Here is a 16,633-nt window from a genome sequence, read left to right as displayed (position 1 = left end):
TAGCAAAATTTGTACACCTTGCTGTAGATTTAAAGACTGTTCGGCCAACAATTTCTTTTGAATAGTCAGATTACTGATGCCGCATACCAAACGGTCGCGCAGAATTCCCAACAGAATTCGTGGAATTCGGCTATCTTTTGTAATCTTGACATAAATTCGGTGACGGACTCACCCTGAGTCCTTTCCGCTGTATTAAAGCGATACCTCTTCACAATCACAGATGGTGTTGCGTTGAAATGTTGCCCCACTGGTGTTCCTTGCTCGAAAGCATGAGTATCAGGTGCCACAGGATAGGTGATGCTTCGTATCACACCGTAGTTATGTGCACCGTAGGCAGTTAACAGGATGACTGTCTGGCGATAAATCTCTGTCATACTATTGGCCCGGAAAAAGCAGCGCATTCTTTCCCCATACTGAGTCCGATCTTCCAAATTGACATCAAATACATCTAACCTTCCGAACAGAGGCATGGTAAATGGAATTATTCCAACCTTTATCTGGCAGGGTTAGGGAGGTGGCTTAACCGACAGTATAGCATCGTCGACAGCAAACCAGCTGAACCCTCGTCGCCAGTTTAGCAGACCCCCCAAGGAGCCCACACCAAGTTGTTAAAAGGAAATAAAGGTTTATAATAACTGTTATTAGTTATTAGGGGCAGCTTCCTCCCTCAATCTCCCCCCTTACCACATTATCTATCCCTGCTTTCAAACTCCTCCTATTCAGTGACCCTAATTCAATTATCTTCTTCATTAACCCCCCCTGCTCAATGTCCAAATTTGTTTGCAACAGGGTGAGAGATCAGAGTTTGCCCACATTTGAGTAAAATAAACTGCAAGTTGCAATTGGTATTGAGTGCCAGCATGAGAAAAGGAAGCTGGATGCCTTGTTTACCAAAGATAGAAGAAAGAGGTCAACAGCCTCATGGTGAGCTGTTTAATTGTTCTCTTTTTATTGTCCTCAAATAAATGTAATGCTTAAGCGTTCTTAGCTGAAGGTAAGTGTAAGTGGCGCTGAAAAATAATCCACGGACAACCTTCTCAGAAACAGAAATGAACAGCATGAGAATTGACTAACTTTTCCACGTAATTATAGAAAGACAGATTAAAACAATTTTGATAATTACGTTTCTATGTTCTCACTGCACCTACAAATGGAAAGATAATTACGGTTGTACAGATTCTTCAGTCCCCCAGCTGCATGTTGTTCAGCCGCGCACTGTTCGCTGGCAGCAGGATTCTCTCTTCCCACCCTTTCTCAATGGGATTTCCCAATGAAGCCACCCCCATGCCGCTGGGATGCCCGCAGGCTGGGTGCGCTGCCAGCGGGAAATGTGAATTGCAACAATTTGAAGATTCCAGCCCATATCTCTTTTGAAGAGGTTAAGTCCTGGAGGTCACCATTGACCAGAAACCGAATTGGACTAGCCATATAAATACTGTGGCTACAAGAGCAGGTCAGAGGCTAGGAATCCTGTGGCAAGTAACTCACCTCCTGACTCCCCATAGCCTGTCTGCCATCCACAAGGCACCAAGTCAGGTGTGTTATGGAATACTCCCTACTTGCCTTGATGAATGCAGCTTCAACAACACTCAAGAAGCTCAACACCATCTAGGACAAAACAGCCAACTTGATTGGCAGCCCATCCACAACCATTCACTCCATCCACCGCGGACGCACAGGGGCAGCCGTGTGTACCATCTACAAGATGCACTGCAGCAACTCACCAAGGCTCCTTTGAAATCACTTTCCAAATCTGCACCTCAGCCATCTAGAAGGACAAGGGCAGCTGGCGCCTGGAAGCACCACCACCACCAAATTCCCCTCTGAGTCACAGACCATCCAGACTTGGAACTATATCGCCGTTGTGTCACTGTGGCTGGGTCAAACTCCTGGATATCTTTCCCTAACAACACTGTGGGTGTTACTCCAACACGTGGACCATAGTGGTTTAAAAAGGCATCACCATCTTCTCAAGGGCAATTAGTGATGGGCAATAAATGCTGGCCTAGCTGGTGGCCACCCGATCAATGAATTTAAAAAAAGCCTAATCTGGCCCAATAAGTCCAAACGTCTATTTGTCAGCGATTTTCACACACTCATCTACAAGAAGGACCCCTGATGTTTCCTTGCATCTATCAACAGACATTTACCGAGGACAATCCTTTCACATTAAACAATAAGGGGCGGGATTCTCCCCTCAGGTGGCTAAGTGCCGATGCCAGAGTAAAAACGGGAGTGTTTTACTCCGGTGTCGGCTCCCGTTCCGGGACCAGATTCTGCGGCCCAAAGGGGGCTAGGACGGACCTGGCCTGTACCCGGCGCCGTGGGGTCCGCGCTAGCGCAGTTGGGCTGGTGCCAACTAGCGCATGTGCAGTGGCCTTCTTCCCCGCACAGGCCCCGATGCCAAATGGCACAGGGATACAGGAGCCGGTACGGAGGAAAGGAGGCCGGGGGGGGCAGAGAGGCCGACCCGCTGATCGGTGGGCCCCGATCGCGGGCCAGGCCACTACGGAGGCCCCCCCCAGGGTCGGACCCCCCCTCCCCCCCACAGGCCACCCCCGGACCCTTCAACGCCGAGGTCCCGCCGGCTCAGAGGATGTCAGAACGGCGCTGGCGGGATTCGGCTTTTTGATGTCTCCGGGCTGTAGAATCGGCGCGCTGGCTCGTGCTGGAGAGTCGGCGCATACCCCGACTGGCCCCGCGCCGACCACGCCAGCGCCGATGGCGCCGATTCTCCGCACTGCAGAGAATTGCGTCTCGGCGTCGGGGCGGCGTGGCGCAATTCGCGTGGTGCTGCGCCGATTCCCCAACCCGCTGGGGGGGATCATAGAATTCCTCCCCAGTTACCTGTCTAGTGAATGGAGTTTGGTTTGAGACATAAGAACAGGAGAGGAAGAGCAGGGCGATATTCAAGAAATGGGAAAAGATGAGAAAAAAATAAAATGGCAGACTTGAAGATGTGCCACAAATTGAATTAGTCAGAGTGTATTGCCCATTAGCACAGAGCACTTCCTCGCTTGCAAGCCAAAAATGTCGGACAAAGCCATTTTAATGAACATGAGAAGTCGGAAAGGCGAATCTAATTTTCCCTTCGCCTCCCCTCAACCCCAGTACTGAGAAACTCATAACTGTTCAAAGACAAATTAAAGTGAAGATTGGACGGTATTTTTTTTTTTCTTTTCAATTGCAAAAGCAAATCTTGAAAAATGAGTTTTGCCTGTCAATTTTAAACGATGAAAGAACTCCGGCGTTTTTGATAGTATTATTTCCTTTTATTTTGCATGAAAACTCTATGTTATTTCACAGTGATAAATCACATCAATAAAACTCACAACAAAAGCAAAAGAGTCTGTAATCAAAAGAATGTTCAGAAAGAAAACTTTTAAGTGATACATAGCGAGTGGGAGTAGAGCTACATTCAGAGCTTGCCTAGTTCATTGGATTAAATGAAATTATATTTACAAATACATTGCTGGAAGGCCTTTAATTTTGGAATTTTTTTTGTGTTTAACGACAAATGACATTGTCATGTAATTGTTGTACAGATGTTATAGATCTGGTAAAGTATTTGGAATGAACAGCATTCGTTTTTGCCCGAATAGAGGACATGTGCTTGGTTTTTCTACTTTCTTAATGGTTTTTATGTGATTAGAAAGGCAATTTGATTCAATGGTGCAGTTGTTCAGCTATCTCATTTACCCACGTCTTTTAAGGAATGGTAATGCACATTGAGATATGTTATTCCGGCTATTTTGGGTCAGAAATTATTCTCGTATTCTCAGAACAAGAAGGCTCATCATTTCAAGAAAAAGCTCTAAAATTATTTTAATTTAGTTGCATTTCCATAACAGAAAGAATTATGCTCTTGCTCCCAGTTTTTTATTAAGGGCAATTTGAACCCAACTATCCCCAGGATTGGTTGCAATGCTGAGTTTACACTCCACCTGATTTTGCTCACCGATGAAGTCAGTGGAAGTAATGTTGGACAAGGGTTAAAATTGGCATTCCGTCTGATTCTGTGGGTTGCCCGTCTGGCAGACCAAAGAAGGCTGAGGGGTGACTTAATTGAGGTGTATGAAATTATGGGGGGGGGAAGAGTTAGAATGGACAGGATAAAATTGTTTCCCTTGGCGGAGAATTCTAGAACCAAGGGGCATAGATTCAAGATAAGTGGCAGAAGGAGTAGAGGGGACATGAGGAAGAAATATTCCAAATATTGACTGGAAAAGATATAGTTCGAGTACATTAGATGGGTCGTTTTTTGTACAGTGTGTGCAGGAGGGTTTCCTGACACAATATGTTGACAGGCCAACAAGAGGCGAGGCCACATTGGATTTGGTTTTGGGTAATGAACTAGGCCAGGTGTTGGATTTGGAGGTAGGAGAGCACTTTGGGGACAGTGACCACAATTCGGTGACGTTTACGTTAATGATGGAAAGGGATAAGTATACACCGCAGGGCAAGAGTTATAGCTGGGGGAAGGGCAATTATGATGTCATTAGACGTGACTTGGGGGGGATAAGGTGGAGAAGTAGGCTGCAAGTGTTGGGCACACTGGATAAGTGGAGCTTGTTCAAGGATCAGCTACTGCGTGTTCTTGATAAGTATGTACCGGTCAGGCAGGGAGGAAGGCGTCGAGCGAGGGAACCGTGGTTTACCAAAGAAGTGGAATCTCTTGTTAAGAGGAAGAAGGAGGCCTATGTGAAGATGAGGTGTGAAGTTTCAGTTGGGGCGATGGATAATTACAAGGTAGCGAGGAAGGATCTAAAGAGAGAGTTAAGACGAGCAAGGCGGGGACATGAGAAGTATTTGGCAGGTAGGATCAAGGAAAACCCAAAAGCTTTCTATAGGTATGTCAGGAATAAGCGAATGACTAGGGAAAGAGTAGGACCAGTCAAGGACAGGGATGGGAAGTTGTGCGTGGAGTCTGAAGAGATAGGCGAGATACTAAATGAATATTTTTCGTCAGTATTCACTCAGGAAAAAGATAATGTTGTGGAGGAGAATGCTGAGACCCAGGCTAATAGAATAGATGGCATTGAGGTACGTAGGGAAGAGGTGTTGGCAATTCTGGACAGGCTGAAAATAGATAAGTCCCTGGGTCCTGATGGGATTTATCCTAGGATTCTCTGGGAGGCCAGGGAAGAGATTGCTGGACCTTTGGCTTTGATTTTTATGTCATCATTGGCTACAGGAATAGTGCCAGAGGACTGGAGGATAGCAAATGTGGTCCCTTTGTTCAAAAAGGGGAGCAGAGACAACCCCGGCAACTATAGACCGGTGAGCCTCACGTCTGTAGTGGGTAAAGTCTTGGAGGGGATTATAAGAGACAAGATTTATAATCATCCAGATATGAATAATATGATCAGGGATAGTCAGCCTGGCTTTGTGAAGGGTAGGTCATGCCTCACAAACCTTATCGAGTTCTTTGAGAAGGTGACTGAACAGGTAGACGAGGGTAGAGCAGTTGATGTGGTGTATATGGATTTCAGCAAAGCGTTTGATAAGGTTCCCCACGGTAGGCTATTGCAGAAAATACGGAGGCTGGGGATTGAGGGTGATTTAGAGATGTGGATCAGAAATTGGCTAGCTGAAAGAAGACAGAGGGTGGTGGTTGATGGGAAATGTTCAGAATGGAGTTCAGTGACAAGTGGAGTACCACAAGGATCTGTTCTGGGGCCGTTGCTGTTTGTCATTTTTATCAATGACCTAGAGGAAGGCGCAGAAGGGTGGGTGAGTAAATTTGCAGACGATACTAAAGTCGGTGGTGTTGTCGATAGTGTAGAAGGATGTAGCAGGTTACAGAGGGATATAGATAAGCTGCAGAGCTGGGCTGAGAGGTGGCAAATGGAGTTTAATGTAGAGAAGTGTGAGGTGATTCACTTTGGAAGGAATAACAGGAATGCGGAATATTTGGCTAATGGTAAAGTTCTTGGAAGTGTGGATGAGCAGAGGGATCTAGGTGTCCATGTACATAGATCCCTGAAAGTTGCCACCCAGGTTGATAGGGTTGTGAAGAAAGCCTATGGAGTGTTGGCCTTTATTGGTAGAGGGATTGAGTTCCGGAGTCAGGAGGTCATGTTGCAGCTGTACAGAACTCTGGTACGGCCGCATTTGGAGTATTGCGTACAGTTCTGGTCACCGCATTATAGGAAGGACGTGGAGGCTTTGGAGCGGGTGCAGAGGAGATTTACCAAGATGTTGCCTGGTATGGAGGGAAAATCTTATGAGGAAAGGCTGATGGACTTGAGGTTGTTTTCGTTGGAGAGAAGAAGGTTAAGAGGAGACTTAATAGAGGCATACAAAATGATCAGGGGGTTGGAAAGGGTGGACAGTGAGAGCCTTCTCCCACAGATGGAAATGGCTGGCACGAGGGGACATAGCTTTAAACTGAGGGGTAATAGATATAGGACAGAGGTCAGAGGTAGGTTCTTTACGCAAAGAGTAGTGAGGCCGTGGAATGCCCTACCTGCTACAGTAGTGAACTCGCCAACATTGAGGGCATTTAAAAGTTTATTGGATAAACATATGGATGATAATGGCATAGTGTAGGTTAGATGGCTTTTGTTTCGGTGCAACATCGTGGGCCGAAGGGCCTGTACTGCGCTGTATTGTTCTATGTTCTAAGACTGTTTTTGCGCAGAGGGTAGTGGGAGGCTGGAATTCACTGCCTGAGTTGGTGGTGGAGGCAGCGACCCTAAACTCTTTTTTAAAAGTTCCTGGATCTGCACCTTAAGTGCTCTAGGTTACAGGACTATGGACCAGGTGCAGGAAGGTGGGATTAGAAAGGGAACCTGGGTGTCCTCGGACTGGCATAGACAAGATGGGCCGAATGAACTCCTGTGCTGTAACTTTTCTATGATTCTTTATCTTTTAAAGTTGGCTCGCTTCGTGTCATGCTTCCCTCCCATATAAGAAATGGTTTTGACTAATAGCCTATTCCTGGGCAAATGATGCCTCTTTTGCTGTTTAGGAAGATAAACAAAAGTGAACAGAAATATTAGGACCATAGAAGAACCGTAGAATTCCTACAGTGCAGAATGGGCCATTCAGCCTATCAAGTTTACACTGACCCTCTGAAAGAGCACTCCACCCAGTCCCACTCCCCCATCCCATCCCAGCAACGCCATGACCCACCTGACCTGCACATCTTTGGACTGTGGGAGGAAACTGGAGCACCCGGAAGAAACCCAACACAGACACGGGGAGAACGTGCAAACCCCACACAGATGGTCACCCTTCAGTTTTCCCTTTTGATATACCTTCAATTCACCAAGAGGCCGAGAGAGCGAGTGAACATAAGACTTTATTAGTCGTGAACTTGCCTAGCCAGAGTCGGTTGTTGAGATGAGTGCCACCCGCAGGTGGCCGGGTTATATATGGCCCCGGTGAGGGCGGAGCCAGAGGCGAGCCCACCGGGGTTACAGTACAGTACCTGGAAGCAGCTCGTATCACCACTTCCAGGTCAAAGGTTACATTAGGTGGATACAATGGTTACAGTGTCATGCATTATAGTGAATACATTCACCACATTCACCCCCTGTTAAAAAATCAAGTCCAGCGGGGGTGACGTGGGGTCATTACATATTCAGTCTCTCTGGAGGCTGGATCGTTCTCTTCGACCTCCTCAGCGCTGGCGGTGCGGCGGGCACAGTTGTTGCAGGTGAAGACTCCAGGGGCGTTGTGTCTGGAGCTGGAGCCTCAGTCTGGCTAGTCGGAGACGGTTGGGGTGTGGGGGTAGACAGGTGGGGGGTGTGGGTGGCGGCAGTGTCGGCGCGGGACAGTACAGGAGACCCAGGAGGGGTACGGGGCGCTGGGGTTGGGGGCGGTTAGAGCGGGGGGGGGGCGTTGGCAGGGGAACCAGCTGGTGCCAGGTCTCATAGGGAGACCGTATCTTGCCATCTGTCTTGGTGCGCAATGTAGGTGTACTGGGGGTTGGCGTGGAACAGCTGGACCCTCTCGACCAGCGGGTCGGTCTTATGGCTCCTCATGAGCCTCCGGAGAAGGACGGGTCCCGGAGTTGACAGCCAAGGTGGATGCGAGACCCCGGAGATGGACTTCCTGAGGAAGATAAACAAACGATTGTGAGGGGTCTCGTTCGTGGCTGTGCAGAGGAGTGACCTGATGGAGTGGAGGGCGCCGGGGAGGACCTCCTGCCAGCGGGGGATTGGGAGACTTCTAGACCTGAGGGTCAGAAGGACGGCCTTCCATACCGTCGCGTTCTCCCTCTCCACCTGCCCGTTTCCCTGCAGGTTATAGCTCGTAGTCCTGCTCGAGGCGATGCCTTTGCTGAGCAGGTACTGGCATAGCTCATCGCTCATGAACGATGTACCCTGGTTGCTGTGGATGTAGGCAGGGGAACCGAACAGTGTGAAGATGCCGTGCAGTGCCTTTATTACAGTGGCCAAGGTCATGTCGGGGCAGGGGACAGCAAAGGGGAAGCGGGAATACTCGTCGATGACGGTGAGAAAATATATATTACGGTTGGTGGAGGGGAGGGGCCCTTTGTAATCAATACTTAGGCATTCAAAGGGCTGGGAGGCCTTTACCAGGTGGGCCTTGTCTGGCCGGTAGATGTGTGGTTTGCACTCCGCGCAGACCTGGCAGTCCCTGGTCATTGCCTTGACAGATTGTCAAGGGCAGATTGTGGGCCTTAATGAAGTGGGTAAGCCGGGTGACCCCCGGGTGACAGAGGTCATTGTGGATAGCCCGAAGTCGGTCATCTTGCGCGCTGGCGCATGTGCCGCGGGACAGGGCATCTGGGAGCTCGTTGAGCTTCCCAGGACGATACTTGATATCGTAATTGTAGGTGGAGAGTTCGATCCTCCACCTCAGGATTTTGTCATTTTTTATTTTGTCCCGTTGTGCGTTGTCGAACATGAAGGCGGCCGACCGCTGATCGGTGACGAGGGTGAACCCCCTACCGGCTAGGTAGTGCCTCCAGTGCCACACGGCTTCCACTATGACTTGTGCTTCCTTCTCGACCGATGAGTGTCGGATTCCCGAAGCGTGGAGGGTCCGAGAGAAGAATGCTACTGGCCTGCCCACCTGGTTGAGGGTGGCGGCCAGGGCGATGTCTGACGCATCGCTCTCTACCTGGAAGGGGACGGACTCGTCCACCGCGTGCATTGCGGCCTTGGTGATGTCGGCCTTGATGCGGCTGAAGGCCGTGCGGGCCTCATCTGTCAGGGGGCAACTGGTGGTTTGAATAAGTGGGCAGGCTTTGTCCGCGTAGTTGGGGACCCGCTGGGCGTAGTAAGAGAACAGCCCCAGGCATCGTTTTAGGGCCTTGAGGCTGTGGGGAGGGGGGAGTTCTGTGAGGGGGCGCATACGGTCGGGGTCGGGCCCTAGGACTCCGTTCTCCACTACGTAGCCGAGGGTAGTACGGAAGACTCACTTTTCTTTGTTGTGTGTAAGATTGAGGGGTTGGGCGGTCTGGAGGAACCTCTGAAGGTTGACGTCATGGTCCTGCTGATCATGGCCGCAGATGGTCACGTTGTCCAGGTACGGGTATGTCGCCTGCAAACCGTACTGGTCCACCATTTGGTCCATCGTTCTCTGAAAGACCGAGACCCGATTCGAGACGCCGAAGGGAACTCTGAGGAAGTGGAAGAGTCGGCTGGCTGCTTCAAAGGCAGTGTAGTGGCGCTCGTCCGGGCGGATTGGGAGCTGGTGCTCGGCCGACTTCAGATCGACCGTGGAGAACACACGGTGCTGCACAATCTGGTTGACCATCTCCGCTATGCGGGGAAGGGGGTACGCACCCAGTTGCGTGAACCGGTTAATTGTTTGACTGTAGTCCACAACCATCCGATTCTTTTCCCGGGTCCGGACGACCACCACTTGCGCTCTCCAGGGGCTGTTGCTGGCCTTGATGATCCCTTCACTCAACAGTCGCTGGAACTCCGACTTGATGAATACCATGTCGAGCGAGCTGTACCGCCTGCTCCTGGTGGCAATGGGCTTACAGTCAGGAGTGAGATTTGTAAAGAGTGAAGGGGGGGAGATTTTGAGGGTTGCGAGGCTGCATACTGTGAGCTGGGGCAAGGGTCGGCTGAACTGTAGGGTCAGGCTTCGGTGATTACACTGAAAATCCAATCCGAGCAGTAGGGGGGCGCAGAGGTGGGGGAGGACGTAGAGCTTAAAGCGGGTATACTCCGCACCGTGCATCGCGAGGTTGGTGATACAGTACCCCTGGATCTGGGCCAAATGGGACCCGGAGGCAAGGGAAATTGTTTGTGAGGCGGGGTAGGTATGGAGGGAGCAGCGCCTTACCGTGTCGGGGTGGACAAAGCTCTCCGTGCTCCTGGAGTCGAAGAGGCAGGGGGTCTCGTGCCCATTGACCCGGACGACCATCATGGAGTTCTTTAGCGGATTCGGCTGCGACTGGTCGAGGTTCACCACACCTAGCTGCGGGTAGCCTGCGTGGTCGATGGAGTCACAAGATGGCGGCCCCCATGTGTTGCACGTGCCGGACGGGATCAAAGATGGCGACCAAGATGGCCCCCCCCCTCTTCAGTCGCACGTGTCAGTCGGTGCCGGGGCCGGCGGCCAAGATGGCGGCCCCCATGAGTCGCACGTGTCGGTAAGTGTTGGGGCCCACGGCCAAGTTGGCGGCCCCCACGATTCGCACGATGCCGATGATGCATCTGGAGGGGGCGTACCGGGCAGGCACGCAGCCACGTTGCGGGATCTGTGGGGCTGTGAGTCCATAGGTCGGGCCTGGTGCGTTTTCGATTTCTGGGCCTTAGGTCGGCCAGACAGACTCTTGTGTCGTGCCCCTTTTCCCCACAGTCGCTGCACGTCACTGAGCGGGCTGGGCAACGCTGCCGGGGGTGTTGACCCTGGCCACAAAAGTAGCACTGCAGTTCTCCGGGCTGGGCTGGCAGACGCGCGGCCCTGGCCTGCGACGTAGGCGTGTCCGACGGGGGCCGCAACGATAGTGTCCATGAGGGGTTCGTCGGGCCCGCGGGGAACGCGCTAATGTTCTGGTAGGCCACCTCTAGCAAGGTAGCTAGCTTTACCGTGTCCCACAGGTCGGAGGGCCCCTTTTCCAGCAGACGCTGCCAGAAATAGTTCGAGCGGACCTCCGCCACGTAGCTGTCCTGGATCTGTGAGTTAATATGCTCCTCCCCCGTCACATCTCGATAGCTGCAGTTCCTCGCGAGTAGAGTCAGGGTTTCCAGATACTCATCCAACGATTCTCCAGCGCGTTGACATCGAGTAGTGAGGAGGTGTCTAGCGAATACCTCATTTATGGGCTTCACGAAGTGCGCCTTTTGGGTTGCGACCGCCTCCTCGTACATGGCAGCTTTCTCAATCATTACCGAGATTCGATGGCTCACCCGAGCGTGGAGGAGTCGCAGTTTGAGGGTCTCCGAGGGACCCGTTGTGGAGGAGTCGATGTAGGCCTCAAAGCATCAAAGTCAATGTTCAAATATTTCCTTGGCTTCGGACGCGCTGGAGTCGAGTTAGAGCCTGCCTGGCTTTAGAGCGGCTTCCATGGTGCTGTCGATGACTAATAAATTGATATACCTTTAATTCACCAAGAGGCCGAGAGAGCAAGTGAACATAAGGCTTTATTAGTCGTGAACTTGCCGAGCCAGAGTCAGTTGTGCAGATGAGTGCCACCTGCAGGTGGCCAGGTTATATATGGCCCCGGTGAGGGCAGAGGCAGAGGCGGAGCCCACTGGGGTTACAGTACAGTACCTGGAAGCAGCTCGTATCACCACTTCCAGGTCAAAGGTTACATTAGGTGGATACAATGGTTACATTGTGTCATGCATTATGGTGAATACATTCACCACTTTCAGTGAAGTGTTTAGCCTCTGTTCTGTGCATCATGACCTGATGGATTGGTTGGCATCACCAGTGAGGAATTGTCGGCACTATCTGATGCCCATGTTCGCACCCAAATGAATCGACCACTGCAACTAATAGTCAATTTATGGTCCCCTCTCCAGTATTCACCACAATGTCATTTCTTGAGTCATTGGAAATTTCTAAAGTGGTACCAAAATTCTGCTGGAAAAACAGAAAATGCCGGCAATAGTCAAGAGGTCAGGCAAAACCTGTGCAAAGGAAAAGAGAGTTAAAATTTCACGTTGATGCCCCTTCATCTGAAAGTCCTGGGCTGGATTCTCCGCACCCCGATGCCGAAATCGCGGCTGCCGCCGGGGCGGCGAATCCAGTTTCCCGCATGGAATCAGGACCAGCACTGGTCCCCCAATTCTCTGGGCCCCAAAAAGCGGCATACCCGGAGAGTACGCCACGCAGCGAATCGCCTACCTGCGGCCATTGCTGGAGGCCAGCCCTGCCATTCTCCGCCCCCGACCGGCCAACGTCCCAACGGCGTGGATCCAACATGGTCCTGCCGGTCAGGATATTAACATGGCGGCTGCGGACTCAGTCCGCGGCCGCCATGGTCGGGGCCGGACCGATCGGAGGGCAGGGGGTCCTTATACGGCACCACACTAATTTTGGGCGGTCCGGGTTGGGCGCGCGACCGATCGGGGGCACTATTTGGAAGGTCCAGCTCCGCAGTCTGAGTCTGCCATGAAGCACAGCGCGACCGCTGGAGTTTTTCTCGCATGAAAGGCCACAGTTTTTACGACGGCGTGGGGACGTAATGACAAAAACGGTGATTCCAGCCCACTGTGTTACTTTAGGTGACAGTCAGTGTAAAGGGTAATTTGACGTTCATTCAACTTCGGCCTGCATTATTCCCTCCTGCTAATTTGTCTCCTTATCTTTTTTCCGTGTGCTTTGTGTCCTGTGATGAACAGATCAAGGGCTGAATTCTCCGGTCCCCCAGCCACGCGTTTCTCACCGGCGCGCCGTTCTATGGCAGCGGGATTCTCTATCTCTGCCACTTGTCAATGGGATTTCCCACTGAAGCCACCCTAGGCTGCTGGGAAACCTGTGGGCGGGCAGTGGCGCGGGGCCGGCGTGAACAGGGAATCCCAACGGCGGGAGATGATGTGATCACGGGCGGCATGTAGATAAAGAGACACTCTTCATGGTTTGATTAAGGCTGCATTGGCGATGTAGAGATGTAGCAATTTGGTTGGAGGCATTCAAACAGGGCTTACAGGAAAATAGACACAGATCTGAGAGATAAAAGCATCTTAAAACACATTGGGAGGGCAGCACGGTGGCGCAGTGGGTTAGCCCTGCTGCCTCACCGCGCCGAGGTCCCAGGTTCGATCCCGGCTCCGGGTCACTGTCCGTGTGGAGTTTGCACATTCTCCCCGTGTCTGCGTGGGTTTCGCCCCCACAACCCAAAAATGTGCAGGGTAGGTGGGTTGACCACACTAAATTGCCCCTGAATTGGAAAAAATGAATTGGGTACTCTAAATTTATTTTTTTTAAACGCATTGGGGAGCAGAGGAGTTTGGAGATGGGGTGGCGATTATTTACGCATGAATTAGTCAGCTTGAGAGATCATTTAGCGTGATGGGATTACTATCTTTCCCCAAGTTCAGGCCTGAATGGGGCAGGGTATGGAGAATGGGCATTAAATACTTAGCCTTTTGTTAGAATTCCCTCCTTCAACTCTCCACCTCCCTTTTCTTTTCCAAAACCTTCTTGAAAACACATTTGACAAAATTCTGGCCACTCCTTTTAAGCATTTGGTCTTCAGATTGGTGTTTTCCTTTTCTTATCCCATCTGGATTGCAAGGTGCTATATAACTGCAGGTTATTGCTGTTTAGGAGACGGAACCTGTCTGAGGCTCCACAGCAACATGTGTTGAGTAATTATGGGCAAACTGGGAGGGTGTCAGGTTTTATGCCTGTTGAGCTAGGTCATCTAAAACAGGGTGGGGTTTGCAGTTTAAAGTTGGACTCAATGCCAGTTGGTTAAGGAACAGAACCGGACAAAGATGTGAGGTAATGCATTTTGGAAGGTCTAATACAGATGGGAAATATACAGTAAATGGCAGAGAGTATTGACAGGCAGAGGGATCTGGGTGTACAGGCATACAGGTCACTGAAAGTGGTAACACAGGTGGAGAAGGTAGTCAAGAAGGCATACGGCATGCTTGCTTTCATCGGCCGGAGCATTGAGTTAAAAAATTGGCAAGTCATGTTACAGCTTTATAGAACCTGAGTTTGGCCGCACTTGCAATATAGTGTTCAATTCTTGTCGCCACACTACCAGAAGGATGTGGTGGCTTTGGAGAGGGTGCAGAAGAGATTTACCAGGATGTTGCCTGGTATGGAGGGCATTAGCTATAAGGAGAGGTTGGATAAACTCGGTTTGTTCTCACTGGAATGACGGAGGTTGAGGGGTGATTTGATAGAGGTCTCCAAGACTATGAGGGGCATAGACAGAGTGGACAGTCAGAGGCTTTTTCCCAGGGTGGAAGAGACAATTACTAGGGGGAATAGGTTTAAGGTGCGAGGGGCAGGATGTACGGGGCAAGTTTTTTACACAGAGGGTGGTGGGAGCCTGGAACTCGCTGCCGGGGGAGGTGGTGGAAGCAGGGACGATAGTGACTTTTAAGGGGCATCTTGACAAATATATGAATAGGATAGGAATAGAGGGTCCCCAGAAGGATTGGGGTTTTTAGTTCAGAAGGGCAGCATGGTCGCTGCAGGCTTGGAGGGCCGAAGGGCCTGTTCCTGTGCTGTAATTTTCTTTGTTCTTTCTTAGAACATTAGCCAGGCTTCCTGCTCCTGGTGGGTGTCCAGTGACCTCAGTGCATATGGGTCACTATTTAATGAGGACAGGACCACGTATAACTGCTACACTGCAGAAGAGCCTACAATGCTCAGCGTAAGGTTCCATGAATGAACCATGACCACTTGGGGTGCGCCATGTCTGTGAATCCATTTCCCTAACACGGAGAGGAGAGGAAGAGAAAGGGGAGTAGCTGCATCACATCCTGGCGAGTGTTTCTTTTCAGCACACACCAAATTGCAGAGTAAAGAGGGTCTTGTTTAAACATTTCTTGTTTACTGTACATCTCATCTAGGAGTAGCAGAAGGCCCCACCTTAATCACCTTGGGGAAAAATAAACCACTAATGAACTTTCCGAAGCAGTAATGGTTTCTACTGGGTAGAGAGGAAAACAAAGTTTGGAACTTGTGTGGCTGGAAGTATTATTATTTCAATTAATTAGTGCAAGCTGCTGGAATTTGGAGGAGTGTGCTACGTCTAAATAATAAGTTGTTTTGGTCTGTGCAGTTTGCGACTCACAACCAATGGGAACACAGTCAGGTGACATAGTTAATAAGATGAGCAAATGGATTGTGCATCAGGCTTGAGTAGCTACCTCGAGACAGCCATCTCTATTTAAAGAAATAGAGAGGTGATCTTTAAAATGTTTCCCCCTCCCTCACCTTTGACCCCTGAGGTGTGAGGTATTAAGGTTCCAAAGGTTTTCAGTGAATTTACAACAATAGTGTCAGGCCTAGCCCACGCAGTTAACCTCAGTAAATCTTGTTATAAAAACAGCAAGTGCTGGAAAAACCCAAGGCCTGGCAGCATCTGTGGAGATAGAGAGGGCGGAATCTTACCGTAACTATTCAAAGTGTTGATTCCGGTGAGAAAACGGTCGACACCGGTGGGAAAATGCACCGTATATTCAACCTCTTCTACCATTTTCCCCCCCACGTGACTCACGCCGCACACGTGGCGGCTTGCCTCTCATATGCTCGCACGGGAAAACTTCATCTCTAGATTCACTGGAGTGCTCCTTTTAAACGCCTCCCCAGCACTTGTTTCAAGCTCAGTCGGGGGGAATACTGTCAGGAAGGCAGCTCCACGTTTTCCAGAAGAAGCCCTCAGCAAACCTCTCCATGGTGTCGAGCAGCGGTGGGAAACCCTCTCGCCACAATCAGCCAGACGTCCATCCAGCTAAGTGACCAACACGTCCCTGGGAGGCTATGGCTGCGATTGTCAGCGCCAGCTCACGCCAAAAGAGGAGGGGGGGGCTGCAGTGTCATAAGAAGACGAATGACCTTCGTGCTACCAGGATAAGTCTGCATCCTCACGTCTCCCTCAGCATCTCTTAACACAATCCTCACACCTCCATGATGATTGCACTCCCACCCACCTCATGGGGTCACAGCACCTGTCATGTTCCACTCCCCCCCCCACCTCCCAACCCCCCCCCCCCCCCCCCGTAGCTCCTGTGCCCCACAAATGCCCGTCCCACTCACCTCCCACGCATGCCAGGCTTCATTGCCAACGATGTGGCATGACTCTCGCCTACATTCATCCCATCTACCCCATTGTAAGACAAACCCCAGCACAACAGATGTGAGCGGACACAGTCGGCCAGAATGATGCCGGAGCACAAGGCCCGAACCCCATTTGAGGAATGAGCCTTCTAGCTTGCTGGCGAGGAGAAGGATCGCTCCTGTGCAGAGGGGAAGGTGAGGTCCAAAGACACAAGTGTTACGGGCGAGGCTTTTCAGAACCCCAAAATGTATCCTGGAGTTCTAACCAACCACTCCCTTTAATGGATTTGTTGCTTTTCCGAGCACACGGCTTTTTCCCTAGGTGTGGGATTACAATTATGGACACGTGGGTTTTTAAACACAAAACACTGTTTATTCCATGAACTCAACTTAACATCTTAAATAAACATTGGATCTCTTAACACCCCTTACTTCAAAGATAACT

This window comes from Scyliorhinus torazame, chromosome 2 (assembly GCF_047496885.1).
Source record: "Scyliorhinus torazame isolate Kashiwa2021f chromosome 2, sScyTor2.1, whole genome shotgun sequence".
NCBI lineage: Eukaryota > Metazoa > Chordata > Chondrichthyes > Carcharhiniformes > Scyliorhinidae > Scyliorhinus > Scyliorhinus torazame.
The sequence above is the reverse complement of the archived record's forward strand: the minus strand, read 5'-3'. Positions refer to the sequence as shown.